Source organism: Pleurodeles waltl, chromosome 11 (assembly GCF_031143425.1).
Source record: "Pleurodeles waltl isolate 20211129_DDA chromosome 11, aPleWal1.hap1.20221129, whole genome shotgun sequence".
NCBI classification, from domain to species: domain Eukaryota; kingdom Metazoa; phylum Chordata; class Amphibia; order Caudata; family Salamandridae; genus Pleurodeles; species Pleurodeles waltl.
Window position 1 is genome coordinate 107,693,834 of NC_090450.1, and position 16,218 is coordinate 107,710,051.

The 16,218-nt window shown below is 43.1% G+C and overlaps 1 pseudogene; it reads right to left on the reverse strand.

The window, feature by feature from the left end:
- Positions 1 to 3,955: 3,955 nt before the first annotated feature.
- On the reverse strand, positions 3,956 to 4,803 carry LOC138265070 (THAP domain-containing protein 7-like; annotated as a pseudogene).
- Positions 4,804 to 16,218: the final 11,415 nt, after the last annotated feature.

A 16,218-nucleotide genomic window follows, 5' to 3' on the forward strand; every position in this document is an offset into this window, starting at 1 on the left:
GCACTCGGTGACAGTTCGCTTCACCTCTGCCACTATTTGCTGACATATTGCCTCTCTCTATTGCCAATTGACAATTTGGAGGTGACGAATAGCTGGCGTTGGTGCTCCGTCACCTCTTTCACAAGGATCTCATGCTCCTCCTCACTAAACCGACACTTACGCTTCTTCTTTTCCTTCCCCTGGGACTTCTGTGTCTACTCATGGCTGGTTCCTGGGTATATGGGGTCACCCTTGGGTCTCTCCTGGCCTGCTGCTTCCATCTTCCCTCTGCTTTGCAACCTTTCCTGCTTTAGTGTTTATAGTTGATGCAAATGCGGGGTTAAAATTGTGCAGATCCACTTATGGCATGTTTACGTGTCGCAAAACGGGTTAGAGTCACTTTTGCAGCTTTAAGGTCGATTTGCCTTATGACAGGGCGCAAGGGTTTCGTCAACATTTTTTACTCTAACCATTTCTTAGCACCATCGTGCACCATAGTATAAATATGACATCCGGATGGTGCTAAAAAATGGTGCAAGCCAGCGTGAAACTTTTTTACACAAAACTGCTTTTGCACAGTTTTGCTGCAAAAAGTATAAATATGGGCCTCAGCACTAAATTTACCCACCGGCAACTATATCTAACCATTTTTCCTTGTATGTCACTGTTACAATGTTACTCATTGTAACCCTCACTTCCTATTTTATCCAAGTCAATAGGATTAGACTTCTAGACAATCCCCCTTCCTTGTAGCTTTAGTGTCAGGAGACCACCACCCCCACTAAAGCAGGCTTATATATTGTGTTTTTTAATAAATGAAGACAGACTGAGAGGACTTGCTCCCCAACTGTTCCACATGATATAAGCACAATATTTAGAAAGTCTATCCCCTCCTTCAAGATTTGACAGGTGTGGTCCATTCTCCTCTACATTACTGACTCATTCGATTTGGTGAGAGTACCTAAACTCCCCTTTAAAAAGTAGATATCTGAATCAATGTTGTTCCTATTTTTTGAAGCTCGAAGTGATATATTTAAGAACAACTTGAAAAGAAAGTGAGTATTGCACCCTCACTCAGAATAATTCCTGAGGAGGGAGAATCCAGGAGCCCCCCATGGTGACATATCTCCAACTGCTGAGTGAGTATCAAATGTTCTTCGAACATACAGGAACAAGAATGCTCAAGGTGCCATAACTTTAACACACTGCTGAACAGTAATTTCCCTTGGAGGTAAGAGACTTATCAAATACATTCATGATAAGCTAACTCCAAGTGAATAATGCACACCGAGCAATGGTCAAAGTGAGAAGACTAGTAAGGCCAATGGAATCCTCCTCCACATGACTTGTAAGCACCAAGGGCTCATAAGTCATTCCCCAAAGTAATCAACTGTGACCCCATTCAAATTAATTAGCTGTAGTTCGAGGACTTGAAGGTGGTCTTTTAGTTTCTCCCACACGTCTATCTGAGCCTATTTCCCCCAAATGTGTTCCTGTTACAGCCCACAGGTTTTCATGCGTAGATACTCCTCCCAGCACTTACATGTTTGTAGCTGCCCCTGGGCTTTGCCTAGTGCATCCACTGCTGCTTTAGTTCGACACATCCATAGTAGGACATTACCTACAACGTAGCTGTGCTTGTTATGAATGTAGGCTCCAAGTGAAGGAGGGCTCAGGCTCCTGGGCCGAGCTGCTGCTTCTGGGAACAATGGCTTCAAATCCTGAAGGAGTCAGTGAAACATCATCATCATCATCATCATCGTCAACTGTTGGTGGCTGTTGGAAATGGCCTTTCTGCAGGGTCACCCCCAAACTTTTTGCCTTCCTTTCCTCCTTCTCTTTTTCTGACCTCATTTTTGCTGGCTTTAGGACTCTGTGCACTTTACTACTGCTAATCAGTGCTAAAGTGCATATGCTCTCTCCTCAAAACATGGTGACATTGGCTCATAGCCAACTGGCTTATTTAATTTAATTGTAAGTCCTTAGTCAAGTGCACTACATGTGCCCAGTGCCTGTAAATTAAATGCTACTAGTGGAATCAGCACTGATTGTGCCACCCACATACGTAACCCCCTAACCATGTCACAGGCCTGCCACTGCAGGGCCTGTGTGTGAATTTTTACTGCCACTTTGACTTGGCATTTAAAAGTACTTGCCAAGCCTTAAACTACCTTTTTTCTACATATAAGTCACCCCTAAGGTAATCCCTAGGTAGCCCATAGGGCAGGGTGCTCATATACTGTTTGAGTGGTAGATCCTGATCTGAAAGGAGTAGCCAGGTCATATTTAGTATGGCCAGAATGGTGATACAAAATCCTGCTTAATAGTGAAGTAGGATTTCATATTACTATTTCAGAAATGCTACTTTTAGAAAGTGAACATTTCTCTACACCTAAATCCTTCTGTGCCTTCCAATCCAAGTATGGCTAGGTTTAGTTGACAGCTCCCTCGTGCATTCACTCAGACACACCCCAAACACAAGATACTCAGCCTCACTTGTATACATCTGCATTTTGAATGGGTCTTCCTGGGCTGGAAGGGTGGAAGGTTTGACACTTACATGTCAGAGAACAGTAGCCTGCCCTCACACAAAGGACTGCCTGATCCCCTACTGGGACCCTGGCAGACAGGATGGAACTGAAAGGGGACCGTGTGCACTTCTAAGCCACTCTTTGAAGTCTCCCCCACTTCCAAGGCACACTTGGCATTTAAGCAGGGTCTCTGACCCTACCAACTTAGACACTTCTGAGATAGAAACTCTACCTAACAACACACTTCCTGGAGAAGAGAACCAGAACCTGCATTCTGCCAAGAAGAACTGCCTGCCTACCCAAAGGACTCCCCTAACTGCTTTCTGTGAAGGACTGCTGCCTTGCTGTTGCCCTGCTGCCTTGCTGCTCTCTGGCTGAGGTGAGAAGTGCTCTCGAAGGGCTTGGATAGAGCTTGCCCCCTGTTCCCTGAAGTCTCAGGACCAAAAAGACTTCATCTCTACAAGAAGGACTCATTGTGCGGCGAAAATCGATGCACAGACTGCCAGAAACAACACACAGCCTGCATCATGGTGAAAGATTCACTGCAAGCCAAACCGGAATGACGCAGCCCGACTTCGTAACGAGGACATCGATGCAGCACTAGCGTAGCAACCGGAAATTTGATGCACGGCCCACTGGATTGACGCACAGCCGAGCTGGAATGATGCAGCCAGACTTCTAGGGAGGAGTCTGCGCAGCATCTGCTGTGCAGTAAAAATTTCCCCTAATCGCCCACCGGATCGACGCAGCCCCTGTGACTTCATCCTGTCAGTGCCAGAAATCCACACATCGTCCCTGGGCCATCCGAAAACCCCACAACCCGAAGAGGATCCATGACCGAGCGCCAGAAATTGACACACAGCCGTCCGTGTTAAAACTAAATGACACATCACTGTGTGAGGCCCGAGAAATCAACGCACCCCTCCCTGGTTTCCATGCATCTCCTCCTCTGCGGTTCTTTGCGGAGATTTTGAATGCAAACGATGTACTTTGTGCTTGAAAGAGACATTTATTGCATTTAAAAGAATAAAGACACTTATATCATTTTTACAGTGATATCTCAACATATACTTATTGCATCTTAATTGTTTTGACCTGCATTTTACCAGATAAATATTATATATTTTTCTAACACTGTGTGGTTTATTTTTGTAGTTTTCTACTGTGTTCTTGCATGATTTATTGCACAAATACTTTACACATTGCCTTCTACATTAATCCTGACTGCTCAGTGCCAAGCTACCAGAGGGTGGACAGGATAATTTGGATTGTGTCTGACTTACCTTGGCTAGAGTGAGGGCCCCTGTTTGGACAGGGGGTAACTTGACTGCCAAACAAAGACCCCATTTCTAATAGTGGTGTATCTGGTGCGTGTTCATAGTTCAGCACACTGCAGGCGAGAGATGTCGCCTCCTGACCATCCTTTTTGTAGGACATAAATGATTTTAGGGGCCTATTGCGACCACTGGGTTCTCCTTTCCAGAGTTACCATCTGCGGTGCTTATGTTTCCTATGTAAACCTTATGGAAGTTGGCAAATTCTGAAGGGGATGGTGAACTGGTCTCAGCAAAACACAACACTTCAGTTGTCTCTTCACAATCGGTGTGAGATGCTCTTTTTTTTACAGCTTGTTGTTTATTCCACCTATTGGGTCTGGCATTTGCTAATCCAATGGTCTTCTTTCCCTGAAGTTTATTCTTCCTTCTATGCGGCCCAGAAAGAGAATCTAAGATGGTAGGCATAACATGCTCTTTCAATCTGTGATAGCCACTCATACCCTCCACTTCAAAGCAGCTCATCTCAAAATGTATGGAGCAAAAATATATATACTCTGATGTTGGATCCAAGAGACCTATTCTGCTGGAATATGCCGACAGCAGTTTGCCAGCCAGAGGATTCAGCGGGGTTTTCCTTTTTTGGTAATCTGGGATAGGAAACACCCTTGTTTCTAGTTTCCCTTGTGCCTCTCATGGTGCAGCCAGTAGCTGATCAATGCGGTGGCATCTTTGGTGGTTTTACACGTGGGAATAATGTTGGCACTGCTATTTCCATTAGAGGCACAGTCTGCCCAGTTCGATCAAAGTCTTTGTCCTGGAAATGCTGTGAACAGAGGGAGCTGTGCACAGAGGGTGTCCAATTGCTATCAGCAGTAGAATGGGAAAGGCGCCACAGCAGCTCGCCACTGCTCTCGGCGGCACTCTTCCTTTGGGAACCTGTCAAGAGTAATGCCTCTGCACTAGCTAGTCAAAGTATGGAAACTGATGCAGTTCGTTGCTGAACAAGTCCGCACCATTTCCTTTCAGGCACTGGCAAATAATTTTCAGTGAGCTGCATTGCCAGAGTCATCTCACCACACCACAATGAGGAAGCTGGGAAATACGGCTTCTAGACATTGTTTCTGTTTCCACACCAATCTGTAACAACTGGGAAGGTGATGTTTAGCTGCATCCTGCCTTCATTATGTGATGCTTTGGTAATCTGTTTAAACCGGATGCTCCAAGTAACAGCAGCGCACTGCAGAAAGATCTCCGAGGAGTTACTTGAATTGACCCAATGCTGCCAAGCTCCCATCTATTCAACAAAGCACCACATTTTGGGGCGACTGGCTTTTAAAGGAAAATGGCAATGTTGGATTCATCCAAATAACTCACACGATGCAGTCCGATAGGTCCCCTTCTTATTAAATAAACTTTTGCTTTGCTGCAGCCACCTAGAGTGTGGGTGACAGGGGAACCCTAAAAGCCTCTCCAAAATAAAATACCATGAGGACAACCCTTCTTCCTTCTCCCGTGACCGCAGCAGACCACCTGGTGCAGTAACATTCCTCTCTTACCACTCCACAACCACACAGTAGGCAGCTTAGTCCAAAGGAACTCCTACAAGGAAAACAAACATTTTTTTGGTCGATGTTCCTTATAGGTATATAATATCACAGGTTGCCAGAAACCGAATGGAATCAAAATTGTTTTGTATGTTTCATAAAGTAGTGCTATTCCAGTAAATTATTCTTAAAAGAGTATTTAAATTAAAATAAGGTCATTATATAAAATACCTAGAATCAAAGATGGAATTAAATACTCATTTTAAGATCCCTGGTAATGACTGTCCCTCCAGCATAATAATAGTCAAATCAATTTACAGTCTGAAGCTCATTTCTGACATAATAGTTGTTGATCTTGGCACAATGGAGGAATAACTTTGTTGGAGGGGGAACAGAACTTGTCTAGTAATAGCCCTGGCATAACAGCAGTCATTAAAAGAATGTTAGAGGCATCTTGTGCCTTTATGGAAACAGCTCTTGGCATATTGGTAAATATTCCAGGTAGATTGAAGGCAGTTTTTACCATAATGGCGCTCACTTTTTTCGATATGAATACCACTGCTGTGATCACATTTCTCTTTGATCTCTGGTCTCCTCCGTTGTGATATTTGATCCCTTCTTTTTCTGTTCTCCCTCTGCCTCCCTGGTTATGCTCTCAGAACTTGACTTAGCAAAGGTTGTGTAATCTAAGGAACGATAAGGGGGAAAGGAGAAATAGAGCCAAGATCCCAAGCTTATTGTATTACTTATGTGCGCCCTGAATTCCTCTGCAGGTATCATACTGTTCACTGCAGTAAGTGGGGTCATTATATAGGATGCTTAAGAACACCCATAGCCCCCTTTCTGGATATGGTTCCAAAATATCACAGAGCACCATCTGACGAAAATATTGCGTTATGAATATCATTTTATAAAGTCCACACCCAGTGGGATAGTATTTTTGCAAATAATATTTTTGGGCACGTCATTTACTATATTCCTGACTCTTGTATTTTGACATACAAACTCCTGCGGGAGCTGTGTCTCAGACTAAAACAAGCGCTCGGCTACGACAGTGGGACTTAACAACCTACAGACTGTCAGTGGAGAACTCCAAAGAGAGACATATACAAGACTGTGGCAAGGTGTGCCTAGCGATGGTAGCACCTTGCTGACAGTCACCCTGTTCAGGGAACACTGGTAAACAGACCAGGGGGCATATGGATAGTGAGAGAGGAATGCACCATGGATCCCATGCGAGGAATAATTTGTGGGGCAGTGGCCTTCAAAGATCTTTGTTCTGAACCCCTGAGCTAAATATTGTGTAATCAATCAGTCCTCTCCAGCCCCTCATCTCCAAAAAAACGTTATGTAAGGGAAGGGGTGGCGGCACCGAAGGGAAGAGACAGCATTGATGAGAGGTTGTGGAGCTTATGAATTTATTTCGAGACACCTTTTATCATTGACATTATTTAGGGGTCGCCAGGCGTCGCATTTGCAACCCCTGGCTTGCCTCTTGCGGGCCCTGGCACTGGCTTTGCGACCCCTGGCCTCAGAGGTGACAAACTCAGTGGCAGGAACACAGGGTCAGCTTCAATCTCCTTGTTTTGTATTATTTTGTATTACACTAATAGTGATTACTGTTTTGTTATTCACTTTTAATGTAAGAAAACATGGAGTACAATTAGGTGCAATATAACCCTCCCTGGCAGCTGAGGAAAAAAAAAAAAATTTAATGTATGTTTTGTGTGTGCTTGCGGGTAAGTGTGTGTTTATATGAGAGCGAGTGTGCGTATGTGTGAATATGTGTATACATGCAAGCAGGTGTGGGTGAGTGAAGGTAAAGAACAAATGGTGTGTGATGTCATTTCTGCTACCCCAGGCATTTTGGTGAATAAACGTTGACGCCTCTTATTCATCCACTAATCTAAATAAATGTGAGAATTAGGACAGCACGAATACGTCTAAGAGAAGTGACAGAACGTACCTGACCTTTAACATCTTCAATGGACGCTTAGAAACGGCTCTTTGCGCATCCTGCATCAGGAGTTTAAGCACTGCCATGGCAACAGAGAAGGCAGAGTTTACAAATGAACTGTTCCTTAACAAAAAAAGGAAATCTGACAATTCTTGAAGATCACAAACACCATTCCTGCATAATGTATGTATATCTTGCCTTTATCCAAATGTGTGATCAACATACTCAGAATACCTTTATTAAGCAATGGAGCCCACTTGTAACTCCAATGGCTTCTCCATTGAAAGTGGTGCTTGGGACAGAATATGTATCTCCCTGCAGATTCAAAGTTGTAAAGCTTCCTGCTTCTATGGACCTTTGTGTGCCTCATATTATATTTCAAGAAAATCATTGTAGACAGGTTTCCTGTTTTACTCTGATGTAGAATTACTGATAATTCGGTGATTACAACTGCTGGCGTAATCAGGAGTAATTTGGGGGAATTAGCACATAACAAATTTAGCAGTGCTGGTGGCTGTTCACCTTGTCCTTTGTGTTGATATTCATGCGCTATTTTCTTAGCCGAATCGTTAAACTTTATTTCGGCAAATATTGCCATAAAAGTCAAGACAAGAGATAAATACAACATACATATATACATTTCACAATTAAGTATAAGATACAATACATACAATTGGCAAGAGATATATGGGTGTCTCCATGATTAAGCAGTACCGCATATAAAAATATAAATAACAGTTTATAAATTAATTAAAAGCCAGAACTGAAAAATTAATTAACTTGGATCGAAGAAACAGTGCATCATATACCTTTACAAGGAAGGGAAAGAGCGGGCCACCTAACAAAATATTACAGCTTGTGACCGAGTCGTTTTCTGATAAGGTACACATTAAATAAAAATCTACTCGTGCCAAACACCACTAATTGTGAAGTATTAGACTGAAATATGCGCTCTGCTTCTTTGTAGGATCTAACCCCCACATATTTACAAACGGGTTTGATCCAACGATCCCTTGCTTTCTTGTATACTGGGCAAAAGAAGAGTAGATGAACAACATCTTCTTTAGCCCCTAAATTACAGAGAGTGCACAATTCACAACCCTTTACCCCTCCCCAATTGCATGTGTAAGCATTAATCTGTAAGACCCCATACCTAAACTGTAGATATAGTGTTTTTGCCAGTGGGGGACCGATCTCATCCAAAAATTGTTCGAATTTAGGTGTATCTTTTATGTTAAAAAAATTCAGAGTTAGAATACCAATCGATGAACTATGCAATAGCTCTCCGTTGACATAAGACCAAAAGGTGTCCTTTACATATTTCCTGGTACATGTTGTCATGTTCTGAGGAGCTTCCCATAGGTGTGATAAACCTAATCTCTCATACCACTTAGATACATATTTTAACCACGGGGTATTCATATGACCATCTATCTGAGTTAATTCAGTCAATCCACTCTTGTAATCACTCAACTCCGGGGTTACCCATAACCTGACCCAATACAGCAGTGGTCTTAATAATGCTTGATAGTCTGCTCTTTTAAGGTTAATATTAAGGAAAACAGGGACTAGAGGAGTTCTTGTCGGTATTTTAAGTAGCCTTCGTACAAAGTGGTTTTCCGTTTTTCCAAAATTATTGTTACAATAGTAGCCCCAGAGTTCAGCACCATAAAGGGCGGCCGATAGGGCCTTCGCTTTATATACTTCAAGTGCCGGTGAGATTGCTTTAGAATAACTAGCTCCGTGTACTTTTAAGATAGGCATTGAGTTTTGTTTAAGGGATAAGATGCTTTTATCCATCTGTCCTTTCCAGCACAGGTTACTATCCAGCATTAACCCCAAATAATTAAAACTCCCTACCTGTTCCAGTTTTTGATTTTCCAGGGACAGATTAATCCTGAGGGATTTCTTGGGGTTTATGAACATATACTTAGTTTTGGTAGGATTTATTTCTAGCCCTTTCCCCACACAATACTTCTGGAAAGAATCCACCAAATTTTGCAAACCTCTCGGAGTTTGGGAAATAAGGATGGTATCATCGGCAAATAATAATGCCGTAACCGGCTCACCACCTAGCTTCGGGGAGTCATGTACACAATTCCTTAAATAGCTTGGAATATCATTAACATATAATGAGAAGAGTGTAGGTGCTAACACGCAACCTTGGCGCACACCACGGTCTACAGGTATGGCCCTTGAGGTTTCACCTTCTTTTCCCCATCTAATTTTTGCATAGTTCCCTGTGTGAAGCTTGATAAGTTCTTTAAGTAGTTCCCCAGGGACCGCCATGTTCCTTAATGTAATCCACAACAAATTGCGCGGAACAAGATCAAAGGCGGCCCTTAGATCCACAAATGCCACATAGAGACTACCCTTCCTTATGTTTATATACTTCCAACAGATGCACATGAACCTAAACACCTGGTCAACCGTACTGATTTTTATTCTAAAACCAGCCTGATATTTGGTTAATATTTTAGTCTCTTCAATCCAATCTAAAAGCCTATTTAAAATGTGTCTGGCATATATCTTTTGAAAAATGTCTATTAAACTTATTGGGCGGTAATTACTTGGATCATAGCGATCACCTTTTTTAAAAATTGTTATGATTTCTGCCCCTTTCCATGAATCGGGGATCGGTGTGCCTGCCACAATGGAATTACTCAGGTAATTTATATAAGGCCCCCACACATCCACATCATATTTTAGTAGATCGCCAGGAATTTTATCAGGGCCTGGGGCTTTGCCCATTTTCACAGCTAATAAAGCCTTATTAGTTTCTTCTAAACTAAAAGTTAATGGAGCAATACTCATTTCTAAGTTTGTCTCGTAGTCCCCGAAGGGCAAACTCTCCTTTTTGTTAGCATAGAGCTTAGTGAAGTGATCACACCAAGTTTTTTCATCTAGGAAAATATCCTTTGATGATCTACCCTGCTTATTTCCCATTAGCGATTAAATTCCAGAACATGCTCTGATCCCGTAACTTAGCTGCATTCAAGAGATCGTCCCAAAAACTTTCATCCCATGCTTTTTTAGCTTGGGCCATAGTGTTTTTGTAGGCTAGTCTACCGCTTTTTATATCCAAACAGTTCCCGGATTTTACTGCCTTGATCAGTCTTGATTTTGCTATTCGGCAATCTTTATTATACCATGGGTTCGCTGTCTCAAGATGGTTCCTTATCCTATTACCATCTTTCTTATAAATTTTACTCAATAGTGGAGTTAGTGCATCTACCAGCTTAAGATGTAAATCAAGAACACCTTGTGTTCCCACTAATGCTGACTGTAAGTCTCCTACCGTTTCAGTAAATACATTGTAAATATTTATCAGCGTCTTTTCTGTTCCCAAGATATATGGCCATCTTAGAGCACGCCTGTTATTGGTTACCTCTAACTCCGCGACCGTGGTATTTAATAGGGTCTCTTCTTCGGATCTAATAATAAATGATTGAGAGTCTAGCTATAGTTGGAGGGGGAAATGATCACTCTCCGTCCTGTGGTCTATCTTGAAATCGGTTATTTGATCCCATATATTCCGGGTAGCCATTACAAAATCTATATGAGACCTGGAATTTCCCTTAAAATAGGTTGGAGCTGCTGGTCTGTCTGATCGAAATCGACCATTACAAGCCCTTAGATCATGTACCACAGTCAATTTTAAAATCTGTAAAGCGGCTTTTGTGCTTTTAACTGAACTTGTAGATTCTAAGGGCAAGATATCATTAGCAGCATCTTGTTCATCAAGTAATTTTTCCAACCCCAAGACAGGCTCATATTTGCAGTTAAAATCCCCACCAACTAACACCTTTACATTGTCTCCTAATGAATCTAGAAAGGAATCCAAGAGTTCTACCACCTCTGATTCCTTGTTAGATGGGGACGGTCTATTATATATATATTTATTAAATGTATGGTGTCTTTCCCTCTTGTATCAATTTTAAGGCCTAGTAGGTCCGGAGAGGGGATGGATAACTGGGTGGCATCTATTTCTAGAGTCACTTTAACCCAGATAACCAGCCCCCCGGAAGCTCTACCTCTAGTTGATGGAATAGCATACGAACAGTATGTTTTATACCCCAACCTATGAGGGGTTTCTACCATCCAAGTTTCCTGTAGGAATATGATATCGTAATTCTCAGTATAGGAACACCATACCACATCCTCAAGGTTCCTGGCTAAGCCAGCTATATTCCAAGATATCAGTCTAATATTTGTTTTCCCTATTACACAGGGTGAATCTAATACTATAGGTAAGTTGTCTTTTTCTGTAACATCCTCTAATTCAACTAAAGGATTTAGCTCTTTGTCTTGATTATAGTCTTTACTAACGTCATTAACCTCCATAGTCACTGTGAGGCACTTATCAGGTACGCCCAAACTGATTACCTCACTCAAAGTAGAATAAGGAAATTTAACGCTGTTTACCAATTTAACTGTCCATGAATTTCTGGGGCTCGAAGGTACTATAAGTTTCGGTTCTAAATGTTCTATACTCTGTTTTTGTTCCCGCGTCTGGGTATGTACTAACATTTCTGTGATAAATTCCCCTGCCCGTGGGAGTCAATCGTTTTCATCCAGAGTACTCAGTACCGAAAATCTATTTTCAATTGGAGTATAAAAATTTGTGTTTCTTCTATTAGTCAAGAGTCTGTGTTTTGTAGAAAGTTCTGATGTACTGGCTGATGTACTGGCTAGATGTCTATAAAAATAACCCAGAGGATGCACACCCACGTCAGACTCCTCTACATCCAAAGAAGCTGCTCTAAGAAGAACAGTCGCAACATGTTGAGGGTGCCTAAAATTAACAATTACACAATCCCCCTTACATTTTTTCCTCGCGTTTCCGATCCATGGTACCCGTCTAGTAGACAGTATATGATCGGATAGATGTGGGGGGAAACCACAATTTTTGTTTAACCAAGCAACTGATTTCCGTTTGAGAGAATCATGTGATTCCTCACGGAAATTCATTGCTGTTGGGTCTAAGGGAGGAACATTCGAAAGGACTATGACATATGGTTCACAATCAGGTGGAAGATTAATATGATTTGGTCTGTTCACAGGAGTAGTGTACCTCACGGTATTAGATGCAGCTGCTTTCATATGAGAGGTACTATCCACCATACATGGTGGCTCCCTAGATTCTGGTAAACATGACCTCTGTGCTACAACCAATTGTGCAGAGTTACCGGATTGGACGGGTAGCTCAGACTGTTTCATAGTCTGTTCCTTACACATCTTGTCTAAAAGACCACCCAACCTAGATACCTCCGTAGATAACAATTCAATTTTTTCCATAAGAGGTTTAGTCATATGGTCTAGTTTTTCCTCAAATAGCTTAGCGATGTGACCCAAGAGATCACAATTCACATCGTCCTTATTAATTATAATCTCGTTATTAGCTACATTACTTCTATGACCATTTTCTATCGTTGGTTTAAGATGCATGTTCCCCCGCTTAATTTGTGTTTTTCTGCATTTTCTAACAGCTCTCTTAGGAGGAGAGTGAGACAATGCAGACTCACTCGGGGGCTCCAATGGGTCTTGAATTGGTGGTTCTAAAACTGAGGGTAAAATGGCTGGGTTTTCCAAAGGGAAAGCTTCAATATTAGGGGGATCCACCACAATAGAACCGCTACCATCGTCTACAGAAGAAAAATTTTCTGAGGTGGACTCCTTCCCTAAGGATTTCCTTCTATCAATGTTTATCTTGCTCACCATTTTTACCAAGTAGTTATCCATGGTGGAAATATTTTTAGCCATTCTACACCACCCTCACCAACAACAACCACTACTAGTATTGGTAAAATGCTCGATGGACTGTCTAGTATTTATAGCCCTGCCCTACACAGAGCTTTTATATCGTAACAAAGTATAGGGCACCAACATATATCAGCAATAACACAGAACAACAAGTGTATATGACCCAGAAGGCACAATAACTCAATTAAATAGAGCCCAAGCATACAGCTTACTGAAGCGTTATCAGATTAAAATAGAAGCAATTAACAGCTTAGCGAATTGACCCAACCCGACCCCTTCCGGCCCCCTAACGGCCACACAACGGCCCTTTGCCTGGGCTTAGCCAGGGGCAGGATCAGTTTAATAGCGCCTTCGGGCGCGCAAAATGCGTTGGTTCCGCTTCCGGGATGCAAGGGGTGCAAGGGGACCTGGGTAATGTAGCCCCGTCCTGTCCCGTCAGACGCTCCCCCCACACAGCGGTCGTGATGTCAGGCGACGGCGGGGGGGGAGGTGTGGAGGCCAGCAGACGGAAGGGACAGCAGCCCCGAGGACCACAGAGGCACACAGATATGCAGCAAGATGCGGGCGTAGGTAAATTCACTGTAGTCTCTGACTTTGGCCCCGTGACGTAAGTGACCAACCAAGACGTTTCCAGTTCCGTTGCTCACAGAAAGGAGAGATGTAAAAGGAGACTTGGGGTTTTAGATAACCAAAAGTGAGGTTGGAGACAGTTCCAAATGAGTAAGAACGACAAGCTGATAGGCTGAAGTTTCAACCAGATTGCGCCTTTGGCAGACGTGGTAATCGCTCCTCCTGTGCCTCCTCTCAACAACAGTCACCACAGAGGAAACATCAGTGGTGAAGCCTGCACTTAGGAAGGCCTGAAAGGCTCCACAGGCCTTAAGTCATGGAAAGTCACCATACAGAAGTAAAGCCGCTATAACCGCCTGTGAAGGTATTCAGAGTCCCGGCGTCGCACTACCAGAATCCCTCATGGAGTCGTCGGACAACACAATCCGTAGCGCGGCCCACCATTTACTTTGCCCGATCTCTGCCACTGTGTCAGCGCACTGCCTCCTCACCCTTCAGTGGTGCGCCGAGGGTCACAGGAGGAGGGGGGGGATCAGCGGTGTGCCCAGATTCACAGGAGGAAGGGTCAGTGGTGTGCCCAGGATCACAGGGTTCTGACACTGCGCGGGGTCGAGTCCACAGTCTGCAGCTCCGGTCTCGCCTCTTCCCGTGGACTCACCTCGAGTCCGCACCTCGTGTCCGCTTCCGTCCTTCCCCCCGGGGTCTCAGGAGCCGCTTGTGCCCTCGGGTCGGAGCCGGAGCCTGGGGGGTCTGGCAGTAAGGGCACAAGCTGCGACTCTCTGCGGCGGCGGCGTGTACTGCTCGTCGGCCGGCTGGGTGCTAGCGTTCTGCCCTGCTGCTGGCTGGGAGGGGGTGTGTGCGCGGCGCGCTCCGGGCAGCGGCTCAGCACTTCCTGTCTGGGAGGCGTATCCCCGGGAACTGGTACGTGGAGCACCTATCTTAGCAAAAAATGCATTCTGTGGTACGTTTTAGGGAGAGGGTGCCTTTTGATTTTAGAAACTAGTGTTAAATGCTGGAAGTGAGTTGGGAAAATCCTAACCCAAGCACATATTTAGGGAGTGCAAATGGATACTCGCACTGCTATTCTTGTTCTGTGGCATTTAAAACTATTTCTTAGTGCAGAATGCATCCTCGCATTGATTTTGGATGCATGAGGGCATTTTTGCGCTAAGAAAAAAGCACCAAATGCAGAATTACTATTCTTGCTTATTTATGTGTCACCTTGTGGAATTGTACAGTAATTCAGCATGATTATACTACTGGAGTTATATTCGCCCCTAGATAAAGAGAAGAAATTCAGCCTTATTAGTGTTTAGCAAAACAAATGCCTAAACATCCAGCTTGGATTAGGCATGTTCTGAGATGGTTGGTGTCCACGAGAGCGGAGTTATTTTAGTATAGGTGCTTGTCTTTAGTAAATTGCTGAAATTATAAAGTAGCTAAGGACCCCACTCACTGTTGTTTGGCAAAGGTTGAAGCAGGCAGATGTGAAGAGTGACCCTTGAGGAACTCCACATTTCAACTGTTTCCTTGTAAGTAATGTTTCCTATCCTAACTACTTTAACGTTTTTCTAAGCGGTTTTGAAATGTATGTAAGATGAGGCTTGAATTTTTTTCTGATTGTGCTGATATTATCTGAGAACTAAATCAATAGTTTGCCAATTTTGCTTGAGAGTGATTGACTGAACATTCCAGATCAGGAGGTGAGTTGGATTTCATGGACTGGCGGACGGAGTGGATCTTGTTTTGAGTTGTGTAGCTTTGTTCCTGAATTGTGCTTGAATTTGCAAACTTAATGACATCCTTATATTCCACTCGTATAGGTTTCATCTGAGACACAAGTGATGTGGTCTTGTATTGGCGACAATTGTTTTTGGTGCTCCTAATTAACTTGAGTTTATTTTGAAGTTGGTTGGAGTATCATCATAATTAGTTCTTGCCTTGGTTTTGATCAAGTTCATGGAGCAATATTATCTGCCAGTGCTTATCATTTTGGTGTAGTTCTCCTTTGAGTTTTTTATGTCCATAGATTGATCAATAAGATCTCTATTGGAGATAATTTATTCTTCTGGAGTTTCTGCTGTGAAATTCCAGAATGGAAGGGTCCATTTATAATTGGTGACTGGTTGAGAGGGGTGAAACTGTACTCAAGCAATAACCACGGGGTGAAACACCAAGCAAACGCCCAATCAACTTGTGCTTAACCCTCTGGTAGTTTTGCGCAAAAGCTGTCAGGTTTATTTTAGGGGCAATATGTAACATAGTTAGGCAGCACTTCCAACAGTAAATAGAGTCAAATTTCATAAATTATTTATGTCCAAAACAACAAAAATACAATCAGAAGAACCAGAGGTATGCAATTTTAAAGATTAAAGTTATTATAGCCCCAAAATGAGCAAAGTGCCAACTGTGGATATCTGGTCCCACCGGACCAGGAAAATATAATAATTTTAGCCTAACTGTGATAGAGCACGGGCCAGCTACAGGGGTCCAATCAGGCCCACTGAAGTAGAGTACCTTAAATCCTGGTTGCTGTGTTCCACGTCAAGTATGCGTCATGCAGTGCCCAGTGCTAGGAGCTGCAAAACTGTGATTCA